This window comes from Hemitrygon akajei, chromosome 10, assembly GCF_048418815.1.
Source record: "Hemitrygon akajei chromosome 10, sHemAka1.3, whole genome shotgun sequence".
NCBI lineage: Eukaryota > Metazoa > Chordata > Chondrichthyes > Myliobatiformes > Dasyatidae > Hemitrygon > Hemitrygon akajei.
This window is the reverse complement of record NC_133133.1, coordinates 23702159-23716936: the sequence shown is the minus strand read 5'-3', so window position 1 is coordinate 23716936 and position 14778 is coordinate 23702159. Positions and strand designations below refer to the sequence as shown.

The 14778-nt window shown below is 41.3% G+C and overlaps 1 protein-coding gene across 1 annotated transcript in view; it reads right to left on the bottom strand.

Moving 5' to 3' along the window:
• col4a5 (collagen, type IV, alpha 5 (Alport syndrome)) overlaps window positions 1–14778 on the bottom strand; it is a 291046-nt gene that overhangs the window by 275606 nt on the left and 662 nt on the right. The window lies entirely within an intron of this gene.

Below are 14778 nucleotides of genomic sequence, written 5' to 3'. Positions count from 1 at the left end.
AATTGCTGAATTCTCACCTCCTGCTCAAACCTGCCAAATGCTTAATGAATTATTAACGGCATTGGTGCTGAAAACTTTTGCTGGAGAGATACCCCAATTTCACCAACAAAGCTTGGGGGAGGCAGACACGGGACAAGAAATGTGATCAGAACAGAGAACAAATGTGTATCCCCTTTCCCTACTTGTCATACAGAATGAATGCACCATAGAATTACCAGGGAAAATGGCCTCAATCTGTACAATAACACTTCAATGATTTTTCCAAAATTTCTGCATGTTCCTCAGAGTGCACTTTAGTGTTACTACTTTGTGCCAGCTACAACCTCTTCTTCATTATAGGAAACATCTTTAGAGAGGGGGCATAGGCCATATACAGTATCAGGATGCTGACTGAACTAGGGAGAATGTATTAGCTGGACAGGTTGAGCAAGTGAGGGCTTTTCTCTTTGGAGTGAGCAGTACCCTGATAGAGGTGTACAACATTGTAAGAGGCATAGATTGAGTGAATTAGGGTGGAAATGGCTAACAGAAGGGGGAAATTTTTAAGTTGATTGGGAGAAGTCGATTGGGTTGCCAGAGGTAAGTTCGTTACACAGAGAGTGGTGGGTGCAGGTAATGCCCAGCCAGAGGTACTGATAGAGGTAGATGCATAAGGAACATTTAAGAAACTCCTAGATCAGTCCATGGATGATAAAAAAATGGAGGGTTATGTGGGAAAAGGATAGATTGATCTTTGAGTTGATTAAATGGTCAGTACAACATTGTGGGCAGGCGGGCCTGTATTGTGCTATAACACCCAGTCTTTTATATTCTAATATCATTCTTGTGTCAATCACCATCTCCTGCAGATCTTAGTTGACTATAATCCTCTGTCAAGCTGCCTTATTTGGGGATCTTTCTACCAATATTCTTTGCTTTAAATCTTGTTCCATTATCTGTGATCCAACATACAGCCTCTAAGTGTCAGGAAGTCATCCTAGAACAGGTCTCAAATCTCCCAGAATACGTACACAACACTGGAAGAACTCAGCAGGTCAGGCAGCATCCGTGAGAAAAGAATAGCCAACGTTTCGGGCCGAGACCCTTCATCAGGAATGGGGGGGAAGAGAGGGCCAAAGCCCAGTAATAGAGATAGGGGAGGGGGAAGGGCTAGAGGCGCCAGGTGGAAAGCCAATCAGAGGAAAGATAAAGGGGAGAGGGGATAAGCATGAAAGAACTGTAGAGATAAAGAAGCAGAAAGTTGAAAGGGGAGAGAGGCAGAGAGGGACCTGGGATAGGGGGAGGGAATTACCAGAAGTTGGAGAATTCAATGTTCATACCACCAGGCTGCAGACTACCCGGACGGTAAATGAGGTGTTGCTCCTCCAACCTGAGTTTGGCCTCATCATGGCAGTAGAGGAGGCCATGTATGGACATATCTAGATGGGAATGAGAGGTAGCTTATTTTTGTGTCTCAAATCTCCCAGTTGTTTTACTGATTCCCATTGAAAGGCATCAGCCAATGGCCCAACGATTCCAAAACATGAACCACATATGAAGAAGATCTTACACCTGAAGCAAATCTGATTGCCCTTCCACAGATGTTGCATGATCTCCAAGTCTTTCTTGCAGTTTCCCTTTTTATTTATGATTTTCAGTATTTATACTTTTTTGTTTTTTCTCACCAAAGTGAGAATCCTGGCTGAATTTTCATTTTTTCCTGTCACAACGGCATCATCAAATACAATGTTATTCCCACCTTTAGTAAACCAACAAGAATCAAAATGTGCAGAAACTTAATGCAATTTTTAAAGAGTTAGGTAACATGCATTGCAGATCAGAATTTAGAATATTTGAAATATCTTCCTACCAATTCATCTCCTCTCCAGTCCCCTAATGAAAAATGTTATAGATTATTATCTGAAGCTTGCTATTCAGTTGCAGTCAAACTTAGCAATGTATATAAGAATTAAATGAACACAACATAAGTCTCACTGAAAAATAAGTTGAATGTTTTTGAGTCCCTACAGGATAACATCTTTATTCAGCATTCCATATTTCCTTATCACTCACCAGGCTTATCATACACACTTGAGTGAGTTCGATGTGAAGGCATTTCAGCTTGGCAATGCAATACCAATTTACACTTTAAGTTCCACGTTCCAGAGCTCAACAATGGACACCATTTTCTCCCAAGACCAACTTGTTTTTCAGTTGATGTTTGTCCTTTACTTGTTGGTTTGGGCGGGGGTGGAACAAAGCTGGACCATACAATCTACTATTCGGTGAATTCAAATGCACTCATGTCAAAGGCAGAGTAAAAGTGAGGAGTTTTTTGAGTTGCTAACTGCCTTTCTTTCCTTTATGTTCATCTATGTTCTGGCTTCTCAGCTGTGTGTGCCTGACATGTTAGAGGTATAGATTGTCTCGACTGTGCTAAAGAGTCCAACTACATCATAGTTATAAGAGTTGATTTGCTTCCGATATTCATTCTACCTTATTAAGTTATGAGTTTTCTATTTAAGAACACCCTGCATTTGTGGTTAATTAGCTCTTCAGTTTTTTTTGGTCTTTCTCATCAAACCAGTCCAGGTAGAGAAATCAAGTGTCTCTTCACAGATGTTCATCCTGTTAGACCAGGTCAATCGAAATGCTGAACACATGACGCAATTCCTCTCAAATGGGAGTTGTTGGCTTGTCTGTAAGACTGGGAAAAGAAAGTCATGCTGGGAGACCTTAGAGATGCCTTAATTATGAAGAAAGGATGCAATTCTCATCGTTCTGGCTACAAATCAAAAGCCATCCACAACAGCCCCTTTCCCTTGGCCAAAGAATTGTTCTCCAAATTACTGTGTGAATCCAACACTACAGGTATAAATGACATAATTCTCAAAGCCTGGCAGCTGTTAAGAAAATTGCGGGGAGCAGCACCAACCACTGTGCATCGCATTTCTTGACCCACAAACCCTTTGACACCATTAATTAAGAGGGAATGTGAATCATCCTTTTCAAGTCCGGCTTAGTGCTTTTGAATCTTTAGACTTAAGTCTGCTTCAGAAGGGCATGTGAAACTGAACTTAACCAATAGATCCACAACAATCTGGTCCTGATGCAAACTGGCATCAGGAAAGGTTGTGTCATTGCTTCAACATTTTCGCATTCTTTCTCACCAAAATTCCACACCTCATCTAAAACATGTTTTCCACCAGGATGGAGCCAGAGGATAAAAGGTTCAACCAGCACTTTCTTCACTTCAGAACCAAAACCTTTGAGTTGCACTCTTCATCCAGTGTATGCACGTGTAGAGGGGCCATGCACTAAGTTGATGTCGACTCATTCACTGAGACCACAAAGAATGCAGCTCACACTTAACATTCAACCAACAGCTTCAATTTTCATACATCTAAGGAAATAAAGGTCTGATGATCAAGATCACTACCTGGCACAAGGTCTACTGGGCAATGGAAAGCTTTACTCACCTGTATTCTTTGAAGAGATGCATCTAGAAGCAGAATTAGGGTACAGAACTGGAATTTTACTTGTATCTTAACTTTCCTATATTTGCTTATATTTTTATATAATCACCTGCAGTATACATATGCAAGTCCAAAGTAAATTTATCATCAAAGTACATACATATCACCATATACAAACCTGAGATTTGTTTTCTTGCGGGCATACTCAGTAAATCCAATAACCATAATAGAATCAGTGGAAGACATCATCCCATTTCTATCCCTGAGAATGAACTTCTGAGACAAAAGTTCTATTCAAAGCTGTGGAGCTGCAAAAAATTACCAGGTGGGTGAAGAAAAAGAATGACAAAGTTCTCAAAGGCTACTTGAAAAAATGCAACATGCCCACCAATATATTGGAATCCATATACGAACTGTCGACGTAGAGATAACATTAAGAACCTCCAGTTCAATCATTGGAAACCGATGAAAGTCCAGTGTAAAGGTGGAAGGAGCGCACTACCTCATTATCAACCTCATTACCTCATTCTTAACCAAAGGACCTTTGGTGGAGTCAAATTATCCTTGATCCCAAGAAGGGACTGTCTACTTAGAAGAAAGTAAACTAACGTGATTTATGAATAAGGCAAATGGAGGCAAAAAGCAATTTGGTCTCCACTCTGTCTCTTTCCAAAATTCCTATCGTATATTTTGTAGTCATTATGTTTAGATGCATTTGTATTTGGTAATGAAATGCCAATAATCTTGTGCTTTCTAGTGTTGCTATTCAGCGCTATAGAATAAATGATAAAGGATGTTAGGATTACAATCTCAATCACAAAACCAATAATATGTTAGTCAATAATAATTAGATGATAAATATTCACTTGATTAGAAGCAATTCTTAAAAACCAAGTGTGTTACAGTCTTGCACTCTGAATCACAAAGACAATATTTTGTATATTGTCAGTAAGTCAAGATGAATTGAGTTATCCTCAGACCTGGCGTTAATGGTGGCACTTTCACCTCTGTATCAGAAAGGAATGGGTTCTAGTCTATTGAATCCAAAGTCCTCGACTGACTCTCCATTGCAGGACTGAGTGCTGCACAGTTGGATTACTGTTTTTCAATGCTACATTAACCAGAGGTTCCTGCTGCTGTACAGCAAGCACCAACCAATGCCACTCTTTAGCTAATGTTTCTCTCCCAGCTGAACAGCCAACAGACTATGTGGTCACTATCAGATTACTGTTTGTGAGAGCTTACTCAAACAAGTTGGTTATAGTATTACTTATATAACACCATGGTTATGATGTTTACTGCTATGCTGTAGGTATTTCATTTTAGCAGTTCTATAAGGGCAGTCTGTTCTGCTTTTAGCACATTTGGGTTTGAACTAAAGATAAAGGACTTTGTTGTTCAACTTAGGAATGTTGTGTCAGCCAATCAGGTTGGTGGAATTGGGAAAAGGTTCTAGAGAACACTGGGTAGAGAGTTTTTGTGACGGACACTGGTGTAGGTCGAGGTCTGTCTGGTGGGAGCTGAAAAAAGAAAGGAGGGAAGATGGCTGAGGATGCCATCCCTGTTGCACAAAATGCTTTGTCCAGATGAATGGCTTCAAGGAGGAAGGAGCGATACTCCTATGGGAGAGCCCGTTTGTTTCAGAAGCAACATTCGGAAGGTGGTGCCTGTTTTCATGCAGGTGCAGACCGTAGGCTCAGTGCATGAATTAAAGACAACTTCAAGATAAGCTCTAACTTATGTGTACATTTGGACTGGGTTAACAATAATGGGTCCTTGTAATTTTTCCCTTATCTTTTTCCTCCTAACTTTTCATTAAAGCTGTCATTTGTAAATATACTTTTTTTTATAATTGTATGCAGTGTACGACCTGTTATTTCTTGCTGATGGCTAATTTCATGGGGGCAATACTTACACAGTATTCACACAGATTGGGTTTGGATGATTGAGATGTCCCAACTTCCTGGTTTTGGTGGGACCCAAGTCATACTGACCATGGACATATAGAGTTGAAAAAGGTAGCTTTCTCACCGCTGAGTCCAGTGGCTGTTAGTGCGGGGCTAACAAGCTGAATCTCTAGAGACATCCAGTAAAAAGGGATTTTGCTTACAACAGTAACTGTGCATCAAGTAATCTTGAGTGATAATGGACTTTGGATTGCCCATCAGCCTTAGGAGATGCTATATACATATTGCCACATGGATGAAGTTAAAAAAGAGTAAGTGCTCAGAACCTACTTGAAAAAGTGCAATTAATTTATGGGAATTCCTACGCATGAACTGTCTGCATGGAGATTACATTAAGAACCTATGATAATTCAATGTTCTATTTTTTCTCTCTATTATCATGTATTGCTTGTACTGCTGACGCAAAGTCAACAAGTAATCACCACATCTGCCGGTGATATTAAACCTGATTCTGATTCTGATACACTTGTGTTCTTTTCAATCACCCTCAGTTATGTCTTGCGTTTAGCGAATAGTCTTACATGGCCTCAATAATGCCATGAGCTTCTTAAAAAAACTTGCAGGTTTCTCATGCTGAGTTTTGTAATGCACCTTTTTGTGTGCAGGAGAGTTTCTATTAAGCAGGAATAGACAGTGAGTGGAGTGAAGAGAATTTTATATTTTCAGATCAACAGAAGCACAGTGAGGTGATTGAATCTTTTAATCTTCCAACCCACAGGCTGTTAATTTCAATGCCTGAACATTACCAGTTGATAATGTGTTTGTAATGCAAACTATGCAAAATCACAGATGATCGAAATGATGAAATCAGATAGAAAGCAGACAATTTTTCCACTGTTATGTAACAATACTATGTGATCTTAGCTCCATAAAGCCAGAATGATTTTCTGATCCCATATACACTCAGTGACCACTTTAATAGGTACACCGGTATACATGCTCGTTAATGCAAATATCTAAACAGCCAATCACGTGGCAGCAACTCAAAGTCTAAAAGCATGCAGACATGGTCATGAGGTTCAATTGTTGTTCAAACCAACATCAGAATGGGGAAGAAATGTAATCTAAGTGACTTCAACTGTGGAATGATTGTTGGTGCCAGAAGGGGTAGTTGAGTATCTCAGGAACTACTGATCTCCTGGAATTTTCATGCACAACAACCTCTGGAGTTTACAGAGAATGGTGCGAAAAACAACAAGCATCTAGTGAGTGGCAGTTCTGTGGGCAAAAATGCTTTGTTAATGAGAGAGGTCAGAGGAGAATGGCAGGAAGGCAGGGGCAACTCAAATGACATCACTTTACAACAGTGACATGCAGAGGAGCATCTCCAAACAAACAACATGTCAAACTTTGAAGTGGATGGGCTACAGCAGCAGCAGACAGTGAATGTACACTCAGAGGCCACGTATCTAATAAAGTGGCCATAACATAGATGCTAGAAGTCACGATGGTCTCAGCTTCTGTTTGTAGGCTTTAGCAGTTTGGTAATCAATCATCTACTGCAAAGGGATAGTAGGAGATTTCATTAGCTAATGTAAGAGCAGGTTATAAGATGATGGATCAGTTGTTATTTTTTCTCTCTTAATTTAGACCACTAAAGGACCAGGTTTTGAGCCAGATTATGTAAGAATTCGAACAAAAAATGGTATGCTTCAATGACCAACAATAGCAACAACTCCTCAAACCTACGTAAGATTTTTAATTTTCTAAAATATTTCAAGGCTTTCTCAAGGTGTGTTATCAAACAAAATCAGCTGCAGAGACATGTTATCAGTGATCAAAGGGACAGGCTGTACAAGCAAAAAGAAACTGTTTTATAAAGGCTTGAAAAAGGAAATACAAAACTTAGGAATGAGACAGCAGCCACATCTGCTGGTGCTGTTGGGCTAAAAATCAGTCTTGCATCACAGTCTAGAAATGGAATTATATTAGTAGCTTATGTTAACTCGATTTCCTTCCATAAATAAAATCAAACAAGCAGCTTTTCCCTGATTGGCACTTCAGCTGACAGGTTGCAGTTTGATTTTGCCTATGTCTGCAGAAGTGTCATGATCATTCCTGCTTGCACTTGCGTCCCCAGTTGCCAGTCTTGAAGGCATGACATGCACCTAATCTTATGAGTAAATTGGCATTTCTGAATTTCCTTCTGTCACTGTGGTAGTTCATCTGGTTTCTTTCAAGAAATGGTAGAGTACCACTTTAATTTTTAACTTGGGTCACTGAATTTTGAATTGTCATCCAATGCAAATAAATTTCCTGTATCAGTACTTTCAATTCTATATTTTTTCATTAAGTTACAACAAAGATACACCCTGATGCAGCAAGAAACTTAAGATTCATGATAACTGGAATCAACTAGATTATTGAGATCCACATGCTCAGGAGGAAATAATCCTTCCAGTGAATGGAAGTGTACCTATCCAAGTAGGATGATGAATATATTACTTGCTTAGATGGGCCAAAGATAAGCTTTAACATTACTTATGCAACCTTGGATGGAGCAAAACCTGAGATAAAAGCAATAAAATCTTTTGCACAATTTAAGAAACTCAAATCAGTTACAATATGGGTAACAATTAAAAAGTGAAAGGTTGCCAAAGTAATCTTCATGAATTTTATGGCTTCGTTGGTGTCTCACCTGAAAGGTTGCTGCATCAGAAGATGAATGAAGTCCTCATTTGAGAAGAACGCTCCAAATGCATTTGTCCAAGAGGTTTAGCACTTGTCTACATCAGTTGACCATAAGATCATAAAACAATGGAACAGAATTAAGCCGTTCATCCCATGGAGTCTGCTCCTTTTCATTTTGGCTGATTTATTATCCCTTTCAATCCCATTCACTTGCCTTCTCATCATAACCTTTGATGCCCTTACGAATCAAGAACCCATCTAACTCCATCTTAAATATGCCGAATGACTGAGCCTCCAGAGCCATCTGTGGCAATGATTTCCACAGATTCACCACCCTTTTCTTAAGAACCTTAAGAAATTCCTCCTTACCTCTGTTCTAAAGTGATGTTCTTCTATTCTGTGGATGTACCCTGGTTCTAGACTCTCCCACTAACGAAAACATCCTCTCCACATCCAGTCTATCTATTCCTTTCAATATCCGATAGGCTTCTTTGAGATCCCCTTCATTCTTCTAAATTCCAGTGAGTACATGCTCAGAGCCATCAAACACTCTTCGTACTTTAACCCTTTCATTCATGGGATCGTTCTAATGGACCATCTCTGAACCCTCTCCAATGCCAGCACATACTTTCTTAGATAAGGGGTCCCAACACTGCTTATACTCCAAGGATGGTCTGACCATTGTCTCAGCAATACATCCTTATTGTCCAGTTGACTCCAGAGCTGCTACAGCTCTCTGACTTCTCTCAATTATCCATGACCGGAAATGTTCATTCAATTCAATGCTGTGAGATAACCACATTGAAGGTCAGATGTAACGTGCCCACAGCTGAAGAACTGGCAGTAATTCTGCGCATAGGCTCATATCGGAAGAAAAAATACTCTAGCAACCCACAACTGTGGAAGCAGCTTAATGTTCCAGCGGCTGATGAATGGGCAAATAAAGTGGCAGGAGTGGAGAACGCAAATCAGCAATGAATCAAAGTAAAAGTTCCACTCAGTGGTTGGTAAAGGCTACCAATTCAGTGTGAAACTGTATGAGCTGCACTTCTTTCAAGTCAGATATGAAACCAAGGCAAGCATGCCCACTGGGTAGGGTTATAGAACTCTATGATGTTATTTTAAAATTGATCGGAGGCGTTCTCCCTGGGAGCCTGCCTAATATTTAAGCATCATCTGATATTTATAAAAGAAGCAGATTATCTGATCTCTTTCACTGTCATGTTAATGGAAGCTTGCTCTGATAAAATTGGCTGCGGCACATTCCTCATTATGACTGTAAATGTGCATCCAGATTGCTCTATGACTATCTGGAACTTGGAGTTTGGGGCCCTGTCACTGGTGAGTCTGGAGTTTGAGGTCCCATCATCAATGAGAGTTTGAGGCCTGGAGTTTAGGATCCCCTCGTTAGCTAGCTGTAGGTTCAATACCAGCAATTGGAGCCCAAAAGAGCATCTTATCCCTACAGCTATTATCCCAGAGTGACCTGAAGACTCCGTACAGTCTCCGCTAGAAAGGCAGACATGATGGATCGTGGCTGGAATTGAACAAACAGCTGCATTCTACACCATTAGTCCAGAGGCGACATTTCAAATTTCATGAGGGAGTTGGAAAATTTAAATTCAATTAATTTAATTAATCACGAATTTTTTTTAAAAATGAGTAATATGTTGTAAAAACAAACCTTTGGTTCATAAATGTCATTCATGGAAGGGTATTTTATCCTATCCTAAAAGGGGTAGGTCTGAGGGATTGGTTCACCTCTTGACATTTGTACACTCTTTCACCAGAACACAAGGCCTAGATGAAGAATGGGATGAATTGCTCTCCAGCTTCACACCATTGGTATGTCAATGGCACAGTGTGCATTATTTACAAAATACGCAACAAGGCTCCTTCAGCACTTCCCAAACTCATCCATCAGCATCAGCACATGAAATGCCTGGAAGCAACAGTTTTAATTCACCCAGGCAAATGACATTATAGACAATAGACAGAGTAGGCCATTCAGCCCTTCTAGCCAGCACTGCCATTCACTGTGATCATGGCTGATCATACACAATCAGTACCCTGTTCCTGCCCTCTCCCCATATCCCTTGACCCCGCTATCTATAAGAGCTCTATCTAACTCTCTCTTGAATGCATCCAGAGACTTGGCCTCCACTGCCTTCTGGGGCAGAGCATTCCACATATCCACCATTCTCTGGGTGAAAAAGTTTTTCCGCATCGCTGTTCTAAATGGCCTACCCCTTATTCTTAAACTGTGGCCTCTAGTTCTGGACTCACCCCTCAGCGGGAACATGCTTCCTGCCTCCAGCGTGTCCAATCCCTTAATAATCTTATATGTTTCAATTGGATCCCCTCTCATCCTTCTAAATTCCAGTGTATACAAGCCCAGTCGCTCCAATCTTTCAACATATGACAGTCCCGCCATTCTGGGAATTAACCTTGTGAACCTGCACTGCACTCCCTCAATAGCAAGAATGTCCTTCCTCAAATTTGGAGACCAAAACTGCACACAATACTCCAGGTGGGGTCTCACCAGGGCCCTGTACAGCTGCAGAAGGACCTCTTTACTCCTATACTCAATTCCTCTTATTATAAAAGCCAGCATGCCATTAGCTTTCTTCACTGCCTGCTGTACCTGCATGCTTGCTTTCATTGACTGATGTACAAGAACACCTAGATCTCGTTGTACTTCCCCTTTTCCTAACTTGACTCCATTTAGATAGTAATCTGCCTTCCTGTTCTTGCCACCAAAGTGGATAACCTCACATTTATCCACATTAAACTGCATCTGCCATACATTTGCCCATTCACCCAACCTGTCCAAGTCACCCTGCATTCTCATACCATCCTCCTGACATTTCACACTGCCATCCAGCTTTGTGTCATCAGCAAATTTGCTAATGTTACTTTTAATCCCTTCATCTAAATCATTAATGTATATTGTAAACAGCTGCGGTCCCAGCACCCCACTGGTCACAGCCTGCAATTCCGAAAGGGACCCGTTAATCACTACTCTTTGTTTCCTGTCAGCCTGCCAATTTTCAATCCATGTCAGTACTCTGCCCCCAATACCATGTGCCCTAATTTTGCCCACTAATCTCCTATGTGGGACTTTATCAAAAGCTTTCTGGAAGTCCAGGTACACTACATCCACTGGCTCTCCCTTGTCCATTTTCATAGTTACATCCTCAAAAAACTCCAGAAGATTAGTCAAGCATGATTTTCCCTTCATAAATCCATGCTGACTCGGACTGATCCTTCTACTGTTATCCAAATGTGTTGTAATTTCCTCTTTTATAATTGACTCCAGCAACTTTCCCACCACTGACGTCAGGCTAACCGGTCTATAATTCCCTGTTTTCTCTCTCCCTCCTTTCTTGAAAAGTGGGACAACATTAGCCACCCTCCAGTCGGCAGGAACTGTTCCTGAATCTATAGAACATTGGAAAATGATTACCAATGCATCCACAATTTCTAGAGCCACCTCTTTAAATACCCTGGGATGCAGACCATCAGGTCCCAGGGACTTATCAGCCTTCAGACTCAACAGTCTATCCAACACCGTTTCTTGCCTAATATAAATTTCCTTCAGTTCATCCTTTAACCTAGTTCCTTTGGCCACTATTACATCTGGCAGATTGTTTGTGTCTTCCCTAGTGAAGACAGATCCAAAGTATCTGTTCAACTCATCTGCCATTTCCTTGTTCCCCATAATAAATTCACCCGTTTCTGTCTTCAATGGCCCAATTTTGGTCTTAACTATTTTTTTGCTATTCACATACCTAAAGAAGCTTTTACTATCCTCCTTTATATTCTTGGCTAGTTTACCTTCGTACCTGATTTTTTCTTGGTGTATTGCCTTTTTTGTTATCTTCTGTTGCTCTTTAAAAGCTTCCCAGTCCTCCGGTTTTCCGCTCATCTTTGCTATGTTATACTTCTTCTCTTTTATTTTTATACTGCCCTTTACTTCCCTCATCAGTCACGGCCGCCCCTTACTCCCCTTAGGATCTTTCTTCCTCTTTGGAATGAATTGATCCTGCACCTTCTGCGTTATTCCTAGAAATACCTGCCATTGTTGTTCCACTGTCTTCCCTGCTAGAGTATTATTCCATTGAACTTTGGCCAGCTCCTCCCTCATAGCTCCATAGTTCCCTTTGTTCAACTGTAATACTGACACATCCGATTTTCCCTTTTCCTTCTCAAATTGTAGGTTAAAACATATCATATTATGGTCACTACCTCCTAATGGTTCCTTTACATCACCCTCAATGGAAAGGTATTGCCGTTCTTTCTTTGTGCTGTGTCCAGATCCTGAAAGTATCTACCTAAGACCACAAGGACAGCAGAATATTGAGAAAGTGGCTCAGCACAATCTTCATAAGCGTTACTTAACCTGCCAGCTATCACAACTTGCTCTCAATGAAGGAAAAAAGCTCAAATCACACAGGAAGAGTCACACTGAACAATTCAGGAACAGCTTTTCCCCTCCACCTCAGATTTCTAAATGGCTCATGGACACAATCTCATTATCTCTTGTTACTGCACTATTTATTTATTTTGCAATTTGTAATAATTTTGTTACTTTGCATTGTTGGGTCATAAATAGTTTGGTGTATAAAGGGAGGATCGGAGGATGGATACTGGGCCCTGGTGGAGGACTTTGTCAAATGGTGCGAGCTGAATCATCTGTAGCTCAACATCAGTGATGGTGATGGACTTTAGGAAGACTAAGCCTGCACTGCTCTCTGTTACTATTGATGGCAAGGACATGGATGTAGTGAGAAACTACAAGAACCTGGGGGTGCGCTGGATGACAGACTTGAGTGGAGAACCAACACAGAGGCTAAAACAGCACTTTTAGTAATAGACTTATACTAATTCTGCAGGAATTCAGCAGGTCAGGCTGCATCCATGGGGAGCAATAAAGAGTCAGTGTTTTGGGCCGAGACCCTTCATCAAGTTTGGAACTGGAAGAGGAAGAAGCCAGATAGACAGCGTGGAAGCAGGCCTTTGGCCTACACTGACCATCACTATATTACACTAATTCTACACAATCCTTATGATTATGTAAATATCCTTAAAAATGACAACTTCCTTCTTTCCTTTTCTGGCTTCCATTATCAAAACATTCAACTACTTGCAAGTGATTGAACAAGTATTCTACACAACTGTTACTCTTAGGCAGGAGTTAAAGAGATAGGAATTCAGACAGGAAGAACAAAATGTAGATGATATGAAGAGGAAAACAGATATAGGCAAAGGAATGAAAGACACATGTTCTGATGTACTTGATAAACAAATAGATCTGAATTTGTGCACCAGCAGCACTCTGAACAGAGTGTCCCAGTGCATTTTGCATCCAATGAAATACTTCTTCTGGTAGTGTAGACACTGTATGAACTGTGATGGGCAATTTGCACCCCCCCCCCCCCAAGCTCCCATTATCAGTATTACAATAACAACCATAACATTTGTTCAGTGACTGTGCTGGACACTGGCCAGGAGGCCAAAGAAAATTTCACTCTGTTCCTTAGGGGAAAACAATGTCATTGGATCTTGTACCTCTAAGCCAGGGGTATGGAATGCATGATTAGGTTAAAGCCTCCATTAACACTCTCCATTATTTGTAGTAATAGACTGGTCTCCGGAGTGGGACTGCTCCCACTGCCTTCGGTCTCCAGAGACAAATTAGCATCTTGTCTGATGGTGAGATATTCCACCGAACAAATTCCATTTTCCTGAAACATCTCACGGAGACAACAATGGCTGTAAACATTATCAAGCAGCCACAACTTATGTTTTTTTTTAAGCGTCCGTAGTCAATCTCACATTGTTTTTGCATTCTGAGAATTCTTGTAGCATCTTCTCCCATCCCTCCACCCCTCTCTGATCTGTAGATAAATGCCAGTACAACCGCAGGTAACACTGCAAAGTTTCCAGAGGCAAGCCCTCAAACGCTTGGAACACGCTGTGTCAACTGGCTAAGATTGTTTCGCAGTGAAACCATCGAGACAGATTCCTTTTGCCTACCGTTCGTCAGCATACAGACCGGCGTATTGGCTCCTTAAGACGCTAGTCCATGTAAAGGCGGGCTTTTTGTTTGATATCAGGGATGAGTCCTGCTTTCCCTGCACTGGTTAAATTGCACGGCACTGTCAACCTTCCTGTCAGTCGCATCTCCACACAAAGCAACGCTTGAGTTCTGATGGGGAAGGACCCGAAGTAACACGGTCCGAAGTAGCGCAACAAAAGCCTGCTGGAGTTAATCGCGTCCAAGGGGGGTATTTCGCACTTGGCCACCGCACGGGGACATCCACACACCCGTCAGTGGAGCGAGGGGGTAAAGAGACGGAGAAAGCCATCTTTCCCCTGGGCTCTTCAGTCCAGCACGGGTTACGTTTGACAGGAATCAGACAGACAAAAGATAACGATCAAAGAGTACTAACGAGCATTTTTTTCCCCATTCCTCTCGACTGAACTCCCCCTCCCCACACACACACTTCACTGGGAAGCAGTTTGCACCGATTAGTCTCGGGGAGGTGGCGGGGAAAGGGAAACTCTCTATACGTTGCACTTCTACGCGAAAAAGTATAAATGAAATGTCAATTCCTCACCTAATGCCGAGCCACTGATCATCCAGAGAAGCAGAACAGAGCAGACCCGATCCACCATTACAAGCAGCCAGATACAACAGTAACCTCCTCCAGTGAATGTTA